Source organism: Triticum aestivum, chromosome 4B, assembly GCF_018294505.1.
Source record: "Triticum aestivum cultivar Chinese Spring chromosome 4B, IWGSC CS RefSeq v2.1, whole genome shotgun sequence".
NCBI lineage: Eukaryota > Viridiplantae > Streptophyta > Magnoliopsida > Poales > Poaceae > Triticum > Triticum aestivum.
In genome coordinates, this window is record NC_057804.1 from 346,791,178 (window position 1) to 346,800,068 (window position 8,891).

An 8,891-nucleotide genomic window follows, 5' to 3' on the forward strand; every position below is an offset into this window, starting at 1 on the left:
AGGCATAAGTAAACAAGTTGCCATAAGATGGCTAGCACAAACTAGGATACAGATCGAAAGAGGCGCAGGCCTCCTGCTGGGGATCCTCCTAACTACTCCTGGTCGTCGTCAGCGGCCTGCACGTAGTAGTAGGCACCTCCAGAGTAGTAGTCGTCATCGACGGTGGCGTATGGATCCTGGGCTCCAACGTCTGGTTGCGGCATCCGAGAAGAAGAGGAAAACGGGGGAAAAGAGGGAGCAAAGCAACCGTGAGTACTCATCCAAAGTACTCGCAAGCAAGGAGCTACACTACATATGCATGGGTATATGTGTAAGGAGGCCATATGAGTGGACTGAACTGCAGAATGCCAGAATAAGAGGGGGATAGCTAGTCCTATCAAAGACTACGCTCCTGGCAGCCTCCGTCTTGCAGCATGTAGAAGAGAGTAGACTGAAGTCCTCCAAGTAGCATCGCATAGCATAATCCTACATGGCGATCCTCCCCTCGTCGCCCTGTGGAAAAATGATCACCGGGTTGTCTGTGGAACTTATCTGGGTGTGTTTTATTAAGTATCCGGTTCTAATTGTCATAAGGTCAAGGTACAACTCCGGGTCATCCTTTTACCGAGGGACACGACTATTAAAATAGATAAACTTCCCTGCAGGGGTGCACCACATAACCCAACACGCTCGATCCCATTTGGCCGGACACACTTTCCTGGGTCATGCCCGGCCTCGGAAGATCAACACGTCGCAGCCCCACCTAGGCACAACAGAGAGGTCAGCACGCCGGTCTAAATCCTATACGCGCAGGGGTCTGGGCCCATCGCCCATTGCACACCTGCATGTTGCGAGGGCAGCCGGAAGCAGACCTAGCAACCTCCATTACAAAGGAAGTCACATTACGCGGTCCAATCTGGCGCGCGCCGCTCAGTCGATGATGTCACGAAGGCTTCAGCTGATACCACGACGTCGAGTGCCCATATCTTTCCCGCGTAGTTGGTTAGTGCGTATAGGCCAGTGGCCAGACTCAGGTCAAATACCAAGATCTCGTTAAGCGTGTTATTATGAAGCAATCGTGAATGCCGACCAGGGCCAGGCCCACCTGTCTCCCAGGTGGTCTCAACCTGCCATGTCGCTCCGCCACAAAGATCCACACAGAGGGCCGTCGGGACAAAGGTCCTTTCAGCCCCCAATCCGTGAATCACTCGCGGGTACTCCTCGAGCCGACCCGACTTTAGTCACCATCTGTAGTATGTATATATGTATAGTATATACCCGTGATCACCTCCCGAGTGATCACGACCCAATAGTATAGCAAGGCAGACTGACAAGAATGTAGGGCCAATGATGATAAACTAGCATCCTATACTAAGCATTTAGGATTGCGGGTAAGGTATCAATGACTATAGCAACAATGATAGGCTATGCAAAAGAATAGGAGTAACCGAACAGTAACATGCTACACTACTCTAATGCAAGCAGTATAGAGAAGAATAGGCGATATCTGGTGATCAAGGGGGGGGGGGGGGGCTTGCCTGGTTGCTCTGGCAAGAAGGAGGGGTCGTCAACTCCGTAGTCGAACTGGGCAGCAGCAGTGTCGGTCTCGTAGTCTACCGGAGAGAAGAGGGGGAAGAAACAATGAATACAATGCAAACAGAGGTATATCGATGCATGACATGACAAGTAACGATGCTAGGTGTGCCCGATCATGGTAGTAGGTGATACCGACAAAGGGGGAAAACATCCGAGAAAGTGTTCCCGGTGTTTCGCGTTTTTGGACAAATGAACCGGAGGGGGAAAGTTGCGAGTCCGATATGTTAGGGATGTGCGGCGGACGAACGGGCTGCATATCCGGATTCGTCTCGTCGTTCTGAGCAACTTTCATGTAGAAAGTATTTTCATCCGAGTTACAGATTAAAAGATATGATTTTCTAAAGATTTAAATCATTTTCTGATTTTAATTATTTATCTAAAGCCAACATTATCCAGAACAGTGTTTGATGATGCAAGCATGACATCAGAGTGATGTCAGCAGGTCAACTGGTCGATTGACCAGTCAGACCAGACAGGTGGGTCCAGTGGGACCCACATGTCATTGTCAGGGGCATTAACAGAGTTTTGAAACTAACTAAATGGGTTAATTAGCAGGTAGGGCCCAGTAGTCAGTGAGAGATTAGGCTTTAATTAATTAATTTAATTAATTAGCAGTTTATCTATTTGTTTTTATTTGTTTTATGGGATGGGGCCCACATGTCAGTGGCAGTAGCTGCCACGTCAGCTTAGTTGACTTTGGTCAACGTGGCCAATTGGGCCCCCCAGGCCCACAAGCAGTGACCCAGGGGTGGGCCCCGGTGTGCCAGCTCAGCGGAGCCGCCGGAGTAGCTCCGGCGAGCTCGCACGCAGCGACCGAACGCCGGCGTGCGTCGGGATTTGCCTACAGGGCACCAAATCGAGCACGGCCGGGCGCGTTAGAACGGCAAGACGACGACGCGTCGGTTGGTGGTGGTCTGGCGAGCTGCGGTGGCCGGAGAAGGGTGCATCGAGCTCATCGGCGGCGAGGTCTTTCGGGCAAGCAACGGCAACGGTGAGGTGGCGTGCTATGGGGCAAACAGAAGGGCGGGGCGAAGCCTTCGCGCGTGCGCGAGCACAACGGCACGAGCCAGGGACCAAAGGGTCACCGGACGGCTGCCGGCGACGAGCGCGGGCGGCGACGCATACGGGAGCTCGATGGAAACAGAGCTACGGCGAGCTAGCGGCAAATGGAGAGGCTGGGGAGGATCTATGGGGCGTGGTGAGCGCAACCGGCGCGGGCCCATGACCATTTGGTCACCGGAGACTCGTCGGTGATGGGGTCCACGGCGGAGCATTCGGGAGCGACGGTGACAGCTATCCAGGGGGCGCAGGAGAGAGGGGAGGAAGCGGGCGCTCACCGAGCGGCACACACGGTGGACCTTGGGGGTTTAGTAGTTGCAGGGGCATCGCCGGGGTTGGTGAAGAGCGGCAACAAGTCCCGTCAGAGCACAGGAGGAAGACGGCGGCGACCGGAGATGTGGAAGAAGGGGGGCGTTGCAGCAGTGCCTCCGAGCTCCAGATGTGGCCACTGGTCGACGAGGAGTACGACAGCGGTGACGACAGACACGCAGGCGCGGCGAGGCGATGGCTGTGGCCGCGTGATTCACGACGGCGAGTCCATGGCGGCATTCGGAGGCGATGGGATAGGAGGAGAGCGGAGTGGATCTGAGGGGAGAGGGAGAGGCGCGGGGGCCGAGGGCGACAGTGGGGGCGAGTGGGAGGCGGGACCTGTTCCGACCCAGGTCGAGGGAACAGGGAAGGGAGGCGGCAGGGGAGGCGGGCCGGTTCGGCCGGATGGGCCAGGTGGGCCGGCCTGGTCCTGGGGAGGAGCTTCTACCTTTTCTTTTTTTTTCTTTTGTTTCTGTTTTGTATTTTCTTTCATTTAATTCCTTTTCCTTTTCTATTTTATTTGATTTAGGGCATTTAGGTATTTTATAAAATCGTGTCTTCTACACCATAATCACCTATGTCATTTTTGGCACTATTTAAAGATTTTGTTTCAACTTTTTTAAAAACTTTTGTTGTTTGCCATTTTTTTGAATTGATTTCTGGATTGGTTTGAACTTACGAAAGTTTAGAAACAGTAATCAAAGATGACATGGCATCATTAGGAGAGTTCACTGTAGCCTAATTATCCGGGTGTTACATGCTGGTGGTGGTGCTGGTTGATAACCCACAAGTATAGGGGATCGCAACAGCTTTCGAGGGTAGAGTATTCAACCCAAATTTATTGATTCGACACAAGGGGAGCCAAAGAATATTCTTGAGTATTAGCAGTTGAGTTGTCAATTCAACCACACCTGGGTAACTTAGTATCTGCAACAAAGTATTTAGTAGCAAAAGTGGTATGATAATAAAGGTAGCGGTATCAAAAGTAAAGATAAATGTTTTTGGGTTTTTGTAGTAGTTGTAACAGTAGCAACGAAAAAGTAAATAAGCGAAGAACAATATATGAAAATCTCGTAGGCAATGGATCAGTGATGGATAATTATGCCGGATGCGATTCCTCATGCAATAGCTATAACATAGGGTGATATAGAACTATCCCCAATTCATCAATGTAATGTAGGCATGTATTCCGTAAATAGTCATACGTGCTTATGGAAAAGAACTTGTATGCCATCTTTTGTCCTTCCCTCCCGTGGAAGCGGGGTCCTAGCGGAAACTAAGGGATATTAAGGCCTCCTTTTAATAGAGAACCGGATCAAAGCATTAGCACATAGTGAATATATGAACTCCTCAAACTACGGTCATCACCGAGAAGTATCCCGATTATTGTCATTTCGGGGTTGTCGGATCATAACACATAATAGGTGACTATAGACTTGCAAGATAGGATCAAGAACACACATATATTCATGAAAACATAATAGGTTCAGATCTGAAATCATGGCACTTGGGCCCTAGTGACAAGCATTAAGCGTACCAAAGTCATAGCAACATCAATCTCAGAACATAGTGGATACTAGGGATCAAACCCTAACAAAACTAACTTGATTACATGGTAAATCTCATCCAACCCATCACCATCCAGCAAGCCTATGATGGAATTACTCACGCACGGCGGTGAGCATCATGAAATTGGTGATGGAGGATGGTTGATGATAACGACGGTGACAAATCCCCCTCTCCGGAGCCCCGAACGGACTCCAGATCAGCCCTCCCGAGAGAGATTAGGGCTTGGCGGCGGCTCCGTGTCGTAAAACGCGATGAAACTTTCTCTCTAATTTTTTTCTCCCCGAACGTGAATATATGGAGTTGGAGTTGACGTCGGTGGAGGTCCAGGGGGCCCACGAGATAGGAGGCCGCGCCCTGGGGGGGGGCGCCCCCCTGTCTCGTGGACAGGCTGTGGGCCCCCTAGCATTAATTCTTTCTCCAAAATTTCTTATTAATTCCAAAAAGTGCCTCCGTGGATTTCCAGGACATTCCGAGAACTTTTGTTTTCTACACATAAAACAACATCATGGCAGTTCTGCTGAAAACAGCGTCAGTGCGGGTTAGTTTCATTCAAATCATGCAAGTTAGAGTTCAAAACAAGGGCAAAAGTGTTTGGAAAAGTAGACATGTTGGAGACGTATCAACTCCCCCAAGCTTAAACCTTTGCTTGTCCTCAAGCAATTCAGTTGATAAACTGAAAGTGATAAAGAAAAACTTTTACAAACTTTGTTTGCTCTTGTTGTTGCAACATGAAAAGCCAGCATTCAAGTTTCAGCAAATATTATGAACTAACCATACTCACAATATCACATAGGTCTCACAATTACTCATATCAATAGCATAATCAGCTAGCGAGCCATAATAATAAAACTCGGATGACAACACTTTCTCAAAATAATCATAACATGATATAACAAAATGGTATCCCGCTAGCCCTTTCTGAGACCGCAAAACATAAATGCAGAGCACCTTTAAAGATCAAGGACTGACTAAACATTCTAATTCATGGTAAAAGAGATCCAGTCAAGTCATACCCAATATAAACCAATAATAATGAATGCAAATGACAGTGTGCTCTCCCGCGAGTGCTTTTAATAAGAAGGATGATGACTCAACATAAAAGTAAATAGATAGGCCCTTCGCAGAGGGAAGCAGGGATTTGTAGAGGTGCCAGAGCTCGATTTTAAAATAGAGATTGAATAACATTTTGAGCGACATACTTTTGCTGTCAACGCAACAACTATGAGATGGCTGTATCTTCCATACTACATGCATTATAGGCAGTTCCCAAACGGAATGGTAAAGGTTTATACTCCCCCAACCACCAACAAGCATCAATCCATGGCTTGCTCGAAACAACGAGTGCCTCCAACATACAACAACCCTGGGGGAGTTTTGTTTAATTATTTTGTTTTTCTTTGGTCTTTTTGGATCATGGGACTGGGCATCCCGGTTACCGGCCCTTTCTCGTGAATGAGGAGCGGAGTCCACTCCTCTTGAGAATAACCCACCTAGCATGGAAGATATAGGCAGCCCTAGTTGTAACATGAGCTGCTCGAGCATATAAAACAGAATTTCATTTGAAGGTTTGGAGTTTGGCACATACAAATTTACTTGGAACGGCAGGTAAATACCGCATATAGGAAGGTATAGTGGACTCATATGGAACAACTTTGGGATTTAAGGAGTTTGGATGCACAAGCAGTATTCCCGCTTAGTACAGGTGAAGGCTAGCAAAAGACTGGGAAGCGACCAACTAAGAGAGCGACAACAGTCATAAACATGCATCAAAATTAATTCACACCGAGAACAAGCATGAGTAGGATATAATCCACCATGAACATAAATATCATGAAGGCTATGTTGATTTGATTCAACTACATGTGTGAACATGTGCCAAGTCGAGTCACTCTTTATTCAAAGGAGGATACCATCCCATCATACCACATCATAATCATTCTAATAGCATGTTGGCATGCAAGGTAAACCATTATAACTCATGGCTAATCAAGCATGGCACAAGCAACTATAATCTCTAAATGTCATTGCAAATATGTTTACTTCATAATAGCCGACTCAGGAACGATGAACTCATCATATTTCAAAAGCAAGAGAGGTCGAGTTCATACCAGCTTTTCTCATCCCAATAAGTCCATCATATATCGTCATTATTGCCTTTCACTTGCACGACCGAACGATGTATATAATAATAAGAGTGCACGTGCATTGGACTAAGCTGGAATCTGCAAGCATTCAACTCAAGGGAGAAGACAAGTAATATGGGCTCTAAATTAAACAAACAATCATGCATATAAGAGCCACTAAGCATTTTCAATATAGTCTTCTCGACCCCCAAAGGAAAGAATAGAAAATAAAACTATTTACACGGGAAAGCTCCCAACAAGTAAAAAGAAGAACTAGAAATCTTTTTGGGTTTTCATTTTAATTTCTACTACAAGCATGGAAATTAAACTAACTAATTTTTTGGTTTTTTCTTAAAGTTTATCAAACACACAAGAAGAAAACTAGAAAAAGGAATTTAAACTAGCATGGATAATACAATGAAAGAGTATGAGCACCGACGACTAGTGTGTGAACATGAATGTAAAGTCGGTGAGTAATACGTACTCCCCCAAGCTTAGGCTCTTGGCCTAAGTTGGTCTAATACCAAGGACCGCCGCTACTCTCCCCGGTGTACTGGGATGTGTAATCAGGATACCACTGGCTGGTCATCTCCGGATCCCACTGGACAGATGATGCACGATAAGGGTCCAGTTCAGGTTCCGACTCAGGTTCAGGTTCTGGAGTGAAAGCTTGAGCTCGATGATTGTTCACCGCTTCCGGCGTGACAAGACGATTTTCTGCAAGCAAATCAAACAACAGAGGCACAGGCAAAATAATAAACTCAAAGTGTTTCTTATTGAATCTAAGTCTATACAAGAGCATCTTCTCTTCGTTGTCAACAATAAACTTGTGTGCTACCATGCTCTTGTAATCTAAGATGTGAGGAGGTAATTTTGTCTCCTCCTCCTCATAGTGCCTAATGGGTATCTGAAAATATTCAGCAAGACGTGCAGCATAGATACCTCCAAATATGGGACCTCAAAAAATTAACATGCAAGCTCAAGAACATGGTCACCTATGCAGAAAAAAATTGCAATGAATAAAGCACTAAAACAAAAACTAATTGTACCAATGGAGGAGTCACATACCAAGCAACAATCTCCCAAAGCAGTTTTGTGAATGGAGCTTTGAGCTAAGAGATCGAAAATCGCAGCAAAACGAGCTAGAACTCGTGGTTGAGCTGGATGGGGATTTTTTTGGGTAGAAGATGAAGTGTATGGGTGCTGGCATAAGTGGAGGGGAGCCACCAGGGGCCCACGAGATAGGGGGGCGCACCCTACAGGGGGGGGGCGCCCTCCTCTCTCGTGGCCTGGTGCTTGCCCCTCTTGCAGTGTTTTCAGTGCCTAAAATCCTTAAATATTCCAGAAAAAATCATACTAAATTTGCAGGGCATTTGGAGCACTTTTATTTTTGGACTATTTTTTAATGCATGGATAATTCAGAAAACAGAAGGATAATACTATTTTTGCTTTATTTATTCTAAATAACAGAAAGTAAAAAGAGGGTACAGAAGGTTGTGCCTTCTAGTTTCATCCATCTCGTGATCATCAAAATGAATCCACTAACAAGGTTGATCAAGTCTTGTTAACAAACTCATTCCGAATAAGACGGAACCGGAGAAATTTCGAATAACACTAAGTTACCTCAACGGGGATATGAAAATCCCCAACAATAAGAATATCATACTTTTTCTTGACAGTAGGAAGAGGAAATTCAAAACCTCAAAAAATGATAGTTGGAACTTTTTCAATAGAATTGATGCTATGAACTTGAGATTGTTTCCTCAGAAAGTGTACCGTATGCTCATTACCATTAACATGAAAAGTGACATTGCCTTTGTTGCAATCAATAACAGCCCCTGCAGTATTAAGAAAAGGTCTACCAAGGATAATAGACATACTATCGTCCTCGGGAATATCAAGAATAACAAAGTCCGTTAAGATAGTGACATTTGCAACCACAACAGGCACATCCTCACAAATACCGACAGGTATAGCAGTTGATTTATCAACCATTTGCAAAGATATTTCAGTAGGTGTCAACTTATTCAATTCAAGTCTACGATATAAAGAGAGAGGCATAACACTAACACCGACTCCAAGATCACATAAAGCAGTTCTAACATAATTTCTTTTAATGGAACAAGGTATAGTTGGTACACTCGGATCTCCAAGTTTCTTTGGTATTCCACCCTTAAAAGTGTAATTAGCAAGCATGGTGGAAATTTCAGCTTCCGGTATCTTTCTTTTATTTGTGATGATATCCTTAATATACTT